General features: G+C 38.5%; 1 protein-coding gene across 1 annotated transcript in view; it reads left to right on the top strand.

Moving 5' to 3' along the window:
• Nucleotides 1–7,570: 7,570 nt before the first annotated feature.
• The window catches only part of LOC136179299 (voltage-dependent T-type calcium channel subunit alpha-1G-like), a 58,574-nt gene continuing 55,488 nt past the window's right edge, over nt 7,571–10,656 (top strand). The window contains exon 1 of the mRNA XM_065955409.1: nt 7,571–8,363. The gene's annotated coding sequence lies outside the window, so the exon portion shown is untranslated. The remainder of the gene's footprint in view (nt 8,364–10,656) is intronic.

Below are 10,656 nucleotides of genomic sequence, written 5' to 3'. Positions count from 1 at the left end.
TCATCTGCAAAGATCCTTCCTGCTGAGGCTGCTCAATGGCCCATCATCAGGTCATTCACAGCCTACATCTGTCAATATGGAATGTGTTGTACCCTTCAAGGCAGAGAACCAAACAAAGCATTTCTGTCCCAGGGGCTGTTGTTAAGATTTCATTTATAGAGAATTTTATTTCACAGTGTGTCATACTTAAAGACACTTAACAATAACAGAGGACTCTTGTAAAGCACAGCAGGGTTTACGTTGGCTGGATTTACATGATACTGAATTAATAACAGGGTTTTTTTTTTCTGTGCCTAATACTATTATATAGTTCTATAGGGTCGTAATTCTGGGATGTCAACAGGCATATTGGCTGTGAAGAGAAAGTCTAGCGTTTCTCTTTTTGGAGAAAAAAATTGGATATCACTGTGATATCCAATTTTTTTTATTCAGATCAGAAAATCATGGATGTACAATTTAACTTGGAGCTGTTAAAAAAAACAAGACCGTTTTTTAATGCCTCTTTTCAGTTCAAACGTTTTCCTGTAATTTTTAATTATGACCTTTATTAATCATTAAGCTTAATTAATTAAGCTATCATATTTTACTTCAGTGTGAATTGGCTGGCTGCCAACGTTCCCCTCCATTAAACTAAATGTTGTTACCCTTATTTTGTGAGAATCTCAATTGCTAATTATTGTACGTTTAAGAAAGAAAAGAAAACATGAATCATATGTTGCTATTGAACATGATACATGAGCATCTACATATTCCCTTTTAAGACATCATCCATAAGATTTACTTAAATTTCAAATATTTCAAGTATATTTTAGAATGAATCAAAGTAGGTCTAGTTTATTTATACTATAGTGTGATTGTTTCATTGGTTGGAGAAAGAACACCTCGGCTTAAGATGCCTGTGACAGGAAAAGAAAGGACAGTCATGACAGAAGGACAGATACATCTAAAAAGAATCAAAGTGTCCAATATGAGATTGACTATTTATTTTTCAACTAGTTTTGGACACTTGACTGTATTTCTCACAGAATGACATTTTATTGGTGGTGGAAACTTACAGGGATGTTTCATTTTTTTCGAAAACAAACAAGTTTACTTAAAATATATACTTTAAGCCATAATATTGTTCAATCAGTGAGATGTAAATTGAAATTGTCCTGAATAAAGACACTTAAACCACTTTTTGTACCAATCAATATACATGTTTATCTCTGCTGTAAAAGCTAGGGGTTTCACAGGGGTTGACTCCGTTTTTGGAGCCAGCCTCAAGTGGCCATATGAATATCTGCAGGATTTTCACTTGCATTATGTTCATGTTGCAGCGACTGAGTTTCCCACATGGTTAAAAACAAAAGCTGTCCTTTCAAATCAGGAAACCGAAAGCAGAATCTGAATTCTCTAGAACACTGAAATGAAACACAATAGGGTGAACATTTTATCAAGCCACTTTCTGCTCACTAAGTCAAACACTAAACCCCACATAGCCTAATAAACTCCCATTTTGGAGATAATTTCACCCTCAACAAAAGCACCTCTTCATCATAATCCAATGGCACCGAGATGCTTTGTTTGTTTCGTTATTTTGTAGCTCAGACCTTCAAAGCCCTTGCAAACTGTTGGTTTGTCCTGGAAACGCATGTGTGCAGAATGCAGAGAATAAAAAAATCAATCAGGCTGTGTTTTGCCATGCCAAGCTGCTTGCCATATTTTAGTTGCCTACCTTCTACTATTCCTTGTGCTCCATCACTGGTATGTATGAGGAACTGATGTGAAAAGAGACAAGTAGGCATTGAGCGGACAGCGGGAACGTGACCGAGGTGCACAACAACCACTCTGCCTCCGGGGTGGGATTGCTCACCAGCGTCTTGAAGGCCGCTTGACCTTCCTTGTTCTGTTTGCAGTGGCCAGGGAACAAGGTGAAATCCAATAAGATTTTGATAAAGTATGCTGTCACCTCCGCTGTGCTTCTCTGTGTGTTTCTGTGAGCTGCTGTGTGTGAGATAAAGAAGGGAGAGTTGTTCCCGTGTGTACTAGCACTACCACAGGTTCATCATCGGCATTTGTGTTTCTTGATGTGCCTTGTTTGTGATAAAGGAATGATGTTAGATCAAGATAAATCTTGTGTTTTAAGCTATCTTTGAGCTATTGAAGTTTCTTTAAGTGCAGATTTACCTAGTAACTTGCTTTGGGCAAATTGTTTTGTTTATGTGACTAACAGTTAGTCTGCACATTTGGGGACACACCTTTTGCGACTTGTTGGAAAATGGAAATGGAGAATGCTTAACAAGCCGAGTGTAAATCATCTTTTTTATATTTATTTTGAGACAGTCAGAGTAACGAACAATCTAAAATTGCAATGAGTTGTTCATCTCCTTTTTTTAAACCCCTTTTAGCAACAAAGTAAAGTCTAAAAACAGATCGGTGGCATGATCCCCAGTTGTTTGATTTAGAATTTCTTTTTCTTTACTGCTAGTGTTTTGAAACAATTAACTAAATCTTTCTTTATTGCAGAGTTGCTACTGTTGCTAGAGTTGCAATAATTTATGTTGAAATACTGAGATGGCAGTCTTAGTTTTCAGATAGAGAAAGTCGTATTTAAAAGACAAAAAACCCAGCATGTGTTGAATAAATTCTTGGTTATTGGCAAGTTGTAAAGAAAACATTATATCACCTAAGAAGAGTTGTAATGTAGATGTTCAGATCTAACTTCTATTCTTCAATACACGCTTAGTGTTGCATTTGGCACAACCATCTTTAGTTAAGAAGAAGAAAATGCTTTGCACAGACAAGTGACGGGTATGAAGTTGCCTTGAAACAGACACAGACATGATATTATTTCATTTCATTTCATATTTGATTTATTTGCTCATTTCAGTGTATGGTTTCAACACAATAATACACAACAAAAAAATATTTTCTCATAATACTGAAACACTGTTCATGAGCAAACATGATATTATAGAAATAGAGTCTGAGGTTATGTTGGATACAGTCCAAAAAGAGCAGAATGGAAAGAGACAAAAAGTTCAATAGAACAAAATAATGTTCCTTTTCTTATTGACTTGATTATAGGGTATTTTGTATTTCAGTAAGAGAAGGGGATGAAGGGGAGAAATGGACTAACATGAACCCTGGCTATAGACAGAAAAGTAGAAGAGGGGAGAAGTCTTTTAAAATGAATGACATATTTTACGAAATGGCTTCTACAGTTTGCTGCTAGTACTTTTCCCAATGCCTCAAAGCTCAATAAGCTCTAATGAAGCAGACATTTGCTTCATAGGCAAATACATGCTGGGCCCACTGATGTGCAAAGCTGTGTGTGTGTGTGTGTGTGTGTGTGTGTGTGTGTGTGTGTGGGGGGGTAAATAGTCGGAGATAAAGATGATCAGCATTAAAACACCACAGGAGTGTCTTGTTCAAATAGAAGTCAGTGATCTTGCATCTTTCGCTCAACTTTGCAATTAAACTGTGTGTAAAGCATGAATAAATCAACACAACACATACTCTGCCCTTGACAATGTAAGAGCATAAGTCACTGAAAGTCACAGTGGATATTATCATATTGTAAACTGCTCACCAATCCATCAACAGACGATTGGCTGTTTGAAATTTACATCTTGGTTCATTTTCTTTTTTTGTGTGTGTGAGTGCAAACTGTCCCTTAGGGCAGTTTGAATTGAATTTATGTCTTAGTTTCATTTGAATATGCCAAGTCAAGACCTCAAGGACTACCTTCTTTGTTGAAGATCAATACAATAATTTAACTGAACTGATTTAGCTAGTGATAGAATATATAGTGGCTGACATTTATTATCAGTCAGAATGTAAAGGGATTTTTTTTTTAACTTAGCTTGCAGGCACTGTCACTGCTGGCTCAGTCTCTGACATCCCCTCTGACATGAACAATCAAATAGTCCATTCTATAACAAATGGTAGGGCTGAGGAATACATTAGTTGACCAATAAATCATATTTGAGGTTTCGGAGGTTTTTTTAAATTGAAAATCTAGATTTTCTCTTTAACTTCCTCCGCTGCTCCCCTCCCGGCTCCTGTAGTTCACCTCCCATGTGTCCTTCTTCAGATGCACACAAGAACAGCATGGCTGCCAGCATTATTAAGTTGTCTTTTCCCCAAAAAGGCATAGTCTCTTCAGTCGTTTGGAACTGGTTTGGTTTTGCGGCATTAGCCCTCAAACAAACCACAGTCTGCTGCAAAAATTTTTCCAAGGCTGTAGCAACTCAAGGCAGCAGCACAACCAATTTATTTCAACATCTCAAACTGAGGCATGCAGCCAAGGGCTCGCTACAAGATGCAAAAGACTGCCACAGCCCACAAAAACCTGCTAAAAAGCAGCCAAAAATTAGACAATCGTTTTCCCAATTCAATAGGTATGACAAGAAAGGGACGCGGTGGAAAGCTTTTCCTGAAGCAGTCGCGCTGCATATCGCCAAATATGTGGTTAATCGATATTGGTGTGAAAAAATCTGATAATTTAATGTGGGCCATATTGACCAACCTTAGGAAATGGAAAGCTTGTTTATAGATGTTAAACTAATGTCTCACTCTAACCTAAAGGTTATGAAAAAATACTTTGTTGGCTTACTGTGTTTGACAATAACCTTTTATTCATAATTGCTGAGGTGCTTGGAATGCAACAGGGTCAGCGAGAATGTGTTGAAATGTTGAGACGATGGCAGTTTTGTTTTTCAAAAAGAGAAAATTGAGTTTGAAAAGACAAAAAACTCTGCATTATTATTGGCAAGTTTTAACACAGGAGAAGAGTTGAAATTGAGACGTTCAAATCCAATGACTATTCTTTAGGGAATTACATGCTAGTATATACATTTTTTTTTTAAGATTTATTTTTGAGCTTTTGGGGCTTTTAATGGAGAGACAGGACAGTGGATAGAGCTGGAAATCAGGGAGAGAGAGAAGGTATATATAGTATATATATATACATTTTACACTAATGTCTCACTCTCTACTTAGGGTCATGAAACTAAACTATTTAGAGATTACATTTTTTGATATCTAAGAAAGAAAGATGTATGATATAAAGCGGCCATGGCAACATGAGGCCATAATATTATTCTTTAAAAAAATGAAACACAAATAGAACATTCATTTATAAAATAAGTAGAACCTGACTGATGACTGATTGACTGGCAGATATAAGCCTTATACATGTACTGTATACATTACTGTTTCGTGTTTTGGGTTATTTGCTGGCATACGTTTTACAATGTAACAACCTTTTTACAAAATACATTTAGCAGGAAACAATGCTGAAGGTGATTTAGAAAAGTATTTCATTACATAGTTTGGCCAACAGAGTGCAGTTTTCACTGTTTGCAATACTCTCAGCACTGTCCTGGTATAGACATATCTGGAGAGCATGAAAGTGATAAAAAAGATGGCGGTTCTCACTGTAATTGGTTGACAGAAGTTAAATTAGATTTTTTATAAATTATATTTGTCAGAAAGCTGCTCTTCTCTTGAATAGTCATTTTATTAACAGTTTCAGTGTTCTTTTTTTCTTTCTAAAATTTCTGTTACAAAATCCTCATATCACTCTGGCTCTGATTATATAATAATGCTAGAATGAAATGGTCAATATAAAAAAAAAAATCTCCGTTGGTCACAACTGACACAATTTGAGTATTAAAATTGTTGCTGCATGCTGTGGGCAGCCCATGAGACTCTGAACATTTTTCTCCTCTAACTTTGCAGTCCCAGTTAACAACTTGGCATGCACACCCTGGCTGTCCTTACAGTGTTTTGTTCTTGGTTTTAAAAGGATTTGCCTCAGTGGATGTGTCAGCTATTTACAAACACAAATAGCAATGCTGGGACACACACCGAATCCAGCTATTCACACAATTGAGAAACAAATGTCACCATTTACGTCCTCCTACAAGCAAAAGAGAGGGAGGATTCTAGGAGAAATCTAGTTTAAGTGACAAGGCTGCAAAGATTATGAGAGATCTTTTAAATAACTATTTCACATGTTGGAATTTAGATGCAAAACATTCAAACATTTATGCATGTGTATAAAGCCGGTCTGGGCGATATGACAAAAGAATGTTATCACAATAAATGTGAAATCCTAATTCCTTTCAAATTTAAGGAAAGTTGAGTGAAAGTTGAAGAATCCAGATGGTTAATTGTGGTTTATCACTCTTTTTGTTCTGAACATGACAAACATTTGTTCAACAGAGGAATATTTCACTATCATAAGCACAAGTGCATAGTGCTGGAAAATGCTGAAATTACAGTTTGCTGCTTGCTTAGGGTCCACTAACACTTGTTGGTGACGTTTGACCATTCTTGCTTTCAGTTCTAATGGGTGATATTGTTTAAATTGGTGGAAAATGTTTGTGTTGTTGCCCCTTTTTAGCTACAGAGCACTTACTCTGTTTTTTTTTTTTTTGGCGGACTGTAAACATCCAAAATATCTCTGGACTCCTGAAGTTGAGTGGCCTTTCTTGTTGTCTCGTCGACAATCTTTTCTCCCTGCTTTGAGCTGGTAGTCTCAGCGTTTTCTTGGGTGTCGCTATTGCTCATTTCGGCATGTGTTTCCATTCTGCTTAAAACGTCTGTAAGCCTGCGACATGATTGGCTGTTGAAATATAATAGTTTTCTTGTTGCCTCAGGTTTATGATATTAAAGAACTGTCTAATCTTTCTATTAGAAAGAGATACAAAACCGATACGATGACAAAGCTATAGGGAAAATCAATTTTGAGCCCTTTAGGCAACCGTATTTAATCTGGCGTTCATGAAGTTACAAGATGATGGTACACATGCCTACCTCACCCTCAGCCGGCCCACATATTGTCTTTTATGTGAACCAGAGCGCTGCTGCCTGCCCCCCGGTCGCTGTCCGAGGTGCTGATCCCCCCCCCCCGTGCCTGTTCTATTTCACTCGCTTGTTGTTTTTCATGTCTTGTTTGGGTGTTTTCTCACACAGTCTCCTTAACTCATTTTGTCCCTTACTCAAACAAACATATCTCATCATTCTTTATCGCTCCCCCCCCCCCCATCTCTCTCTCTCTCTCTCTTTCTCTTTCGCTCGCTTGAATTTCTCGTCTCTCTGACCCTCTCTGCCACGCACGCGCTCACACACACCTCCCGTTAAAATATTAATCTCGAACACCTCAAAGGCCCGTTTTTCCCTCCCACCTGTATCCTACAGCGGAACCAATGGCTTGTGGAAGTAAACAAAAGACATACATATATTTCTGGCTCTCACATACAAATCTAGTAATTGATAACTAAACATCCCCTTGTGTGTTTTTTTTTTAGAACACAGAGGCTTTATTCATACATGTGGGCTATAAATCCATCATGGATCAAGTTAGCACTGTCAGTCAGTGTGTTACTCTGAGATGGATTCACCCGCCGATGTTTTGTGCGTAGGCGCAAGTGGCGACTAGGCAAACTGTTGATCACCCTCCACCACTCTGGAATGACCCATCCCCGGCTGGCAGGTGTACACACTGAATTGGTTTTATCGAGTCCGTCAGGATTTGACGCAATAAGGCATCTGTTTACGCGTCAGTTAAGGAATTTCCTGACTTTATGAACGAGCCGCGCACGGAGAGCGCAGTTGCAAACCCCTTTGTAAGCGGGGATGGTGGAAGCTATCCCACAGTTCATCTTGTTTCCCTGAAATTCATCACAGGACATCATTTCGGAGAACCTTGCGGGGGTCGTAGGGGCATCGATTAAGAGTGGAGAGCACACGGACTCGGCTGGAGGCACTCCTTCAGATCATCTTCGATCATTCTCATTCCCCTTTCTGAGAGTTCTGATACTCTCCGGTGAAAACGACACCGACCTGACATCAAGAGACTATACACTCTCGAGTCTCCGATGCGCAGCGCGTCAGTCTGTGCGGATGGAGCGGTTACTTTCCTGGTCAGTTAGATTACCGTTTCTGGGCCCCTTATCGACATAGGAGCCACTCTTTTGGTAAAGACAAGAGTGGAAAAAAAAGACGAGGAAAGACAGAATGGACACGTGGATTCCCGAGGCGCACGCTTGGATGTCGTTTTGATGCGCGCAGGTGTCCAATACATCAGCCCATTTCTTTCTGTCTCTCTTTACATGAAGTGCTTTCTTTCAGAATTCTGCGCAAAAGCACCCGGAGTGCTTTAAACACCGGAATGTTCCTGGTCGGATATTTGCTTTTGGTTTAAGGGGAAATCGCTCGGATATCAAACCGCTCCAGTGGAGCCACAGCGGAGGCTCTGGAGTTACAGAGAGCAGGGGAGAGGAATTTGGAAACTACAGCAACATACGGATTACCAACCTTTTTCTTCTCCTTAACAGCTGAAGACGCACTATTCTTTAATGTCTGAAAAGGTAAGAAATGTTTTCTCTATATTCCTTGTGGCTTTTATCTCCTGTTATATATATATATATATATATATATATATATATATAAACATTAATACGGTAAAACTGGTTATATAATATTGGTTAAATATGAAGTCAATTACATTTACAAGTGTCAAAATCATTCCTATTCAAAGATAGACATTATTTTATTGTCTGCAATACACGTTACTTTTTGTATACTGTATCTTGTTTGCAATAAGCTGTAATGAAAAGCATTCCTTTAGGTGACTATGAGAGATGACAAATCAAGCATTAAGTTATGCTCAAATTCACAAAAGCAACATTTACATTCTGTTGATTCCGAGATCGTGAGATTGAGATTGTCAATTATTCAATGTACAAATTGTTTTGTGTTTGTTAAGAGATTTTAAGCAGTTACTGGTTTAGGAAAATAACTATATGACTATTTCATCTAAAATTTAAAAAAAGCCTTCGATTTTAAGGTGTTTTTCAATTAAGTGACGCCCATGCAGGGTGTTCCAACCGCACTGTGGGTAATGAATTTCCATTTTCTTATAAGGCTCTGGGTCAACAGGTCCGGGGGCGTGTGTGTCTCTCTCTCTCTCTCTCACTCTCTCTCTCTCTCTCTCTCTTCACATGTGGTCTCCGCTAGTGCATAAACGAACACTGAGTAAAGTATTGATATTGATTTCCTTAAATCAGGGAAATACTTCCCCAAGTTTAGTAGGCTAATCTCACTTCTCCTGTCTATGTTGATCTGAGGGAGTAGGGCGATCAAACAGGCAACAGGGGGCGCTGTTTCAAGCGATTTCCTCTAACCCATTGCCTCTTTTAAAGCCATTAGGATTTGCTGCAGCAGATTAGATCACTTTCTATAAGGTATTCTTTTACTGAATGCACTTTGAATTCATGCAAAGATGCTGTGATGATGGAAAGGCAGTGTTGTATTAATGTTTTATCCTTATTACAGATGCTGTATGGATAAAATATAGATTCAGTTGTATCATTTTATCAATAGATAGATAGATGGATGGATGGGTGGATAGATAAGATAAATACTGGCTGCAGTTTGCTGCCTAGTAAACTCAACACATTGTATGTCATTGCCTTTTGGACAAAAGTGATTAAAGAGTAAAGATGCAAGAGGATGAAGGCAATTAAAATCCCAGAGGATGGCATTTAATCTCATCATTAAGAATGATTAGTAGGAGGGGTGTAATCAAGTCATCTTTGTTCACCATGTGCATGGTTGACCTACCAAACAACAACATGTATTTGTGACAGCAACATGACATCTCTATCAAAACCCTGATTTGATTTGAACCTTTCATACATTGGGTTTTGTCCTGATTTGTGATCTTGTGCTATGCTCTTATGAGTGGTGTTGTGGCTTGCAGGTTGGAGGAGTAAGCTTGTTACCACAAGGCTCCCAGCTCAAACCTCAGAGATCTCCAATTGGTGGGAGAAGGACTGATGCTTACCATTGCTGTGGTGGCCTCAAGCAAGGCACTTAATACCCCAAAGCCTCAGAGGAGCTGCTCACCAGTAACCACAGAATACTAATGGAAGAACAGTAAAAACGGTAAACAGTAAAAAAAACAAAAAAAACACTATAACTTTTTTTGTTTGAAAATCAATGATTTAGACATTTGCTGTAGGTTCCCAGTTCTGTTTGGCTACTGTTCACTTGTCTGAATGAATCATTCAAACACAAAGGACAGTCACAGATTGAACAGGTGTTACCCATTTATCTTCATCCCAGCCAGTGCAGGGATATTGAACAGTTGCCTTGAGTCACAAGTTCACCCATCTAAATCCCAAGAGATGTTTATTCCTTCTTATATTGAGGATATATCACCTTTCCTAAGATTTTTTTTCCCCATATGGCTACAAAAGTGTAGTATGGAGCTTTCAAACCACTTCTGTGAATTCTGCTCTTGCCACCCGACTGCTTGCTGACAACTTCTGACAGATTTAAAAGGAAACTGACATAAAGTGTCTTTGTGGGACGATGGTAGCCTAGCGCTAAGTGCGTGCCCCCCATGTACGGAGGCCTAAGTCCTAGAGAATCCGGGGTCAAATTTGACCCATGGCTCCTTTCCCACATGTTCTTCCCAAATCTCTCTCTCTCCTCGTTTTTTGACTCTATTCACTGTCCTATCTCAAACATAAAGCCATAAAAAAGCCCAAAAATAAATCGTAAAAAAAGTGTCTTTGTAAGAGAGTGGGCTGTTGAACCATTTAAGTAAAGACAATAAAAAACAACAATTTTTATGGCACATTTTAAACAAAGAGC

This window comes from Labrus bergylta, chromosome 1 (genome assembly GCF_963930695.1).
Source record: "Labrus bergylta chromosome 1, fLabBer1.1, whole genome shotgun sequence".
Classification (NCBI taxonomy): domain Eukaryota; kingdom Metazoa; phylum Chordata; class Actinopteri; order Labriformes; family Labridae; genus Labrus; species Labrus bergylta.
The sequence above is the reverse complement of the archived record's forward strand: the minus strand, read 5'-3'. Positions and strand labels throughout refer to the sequence as shown.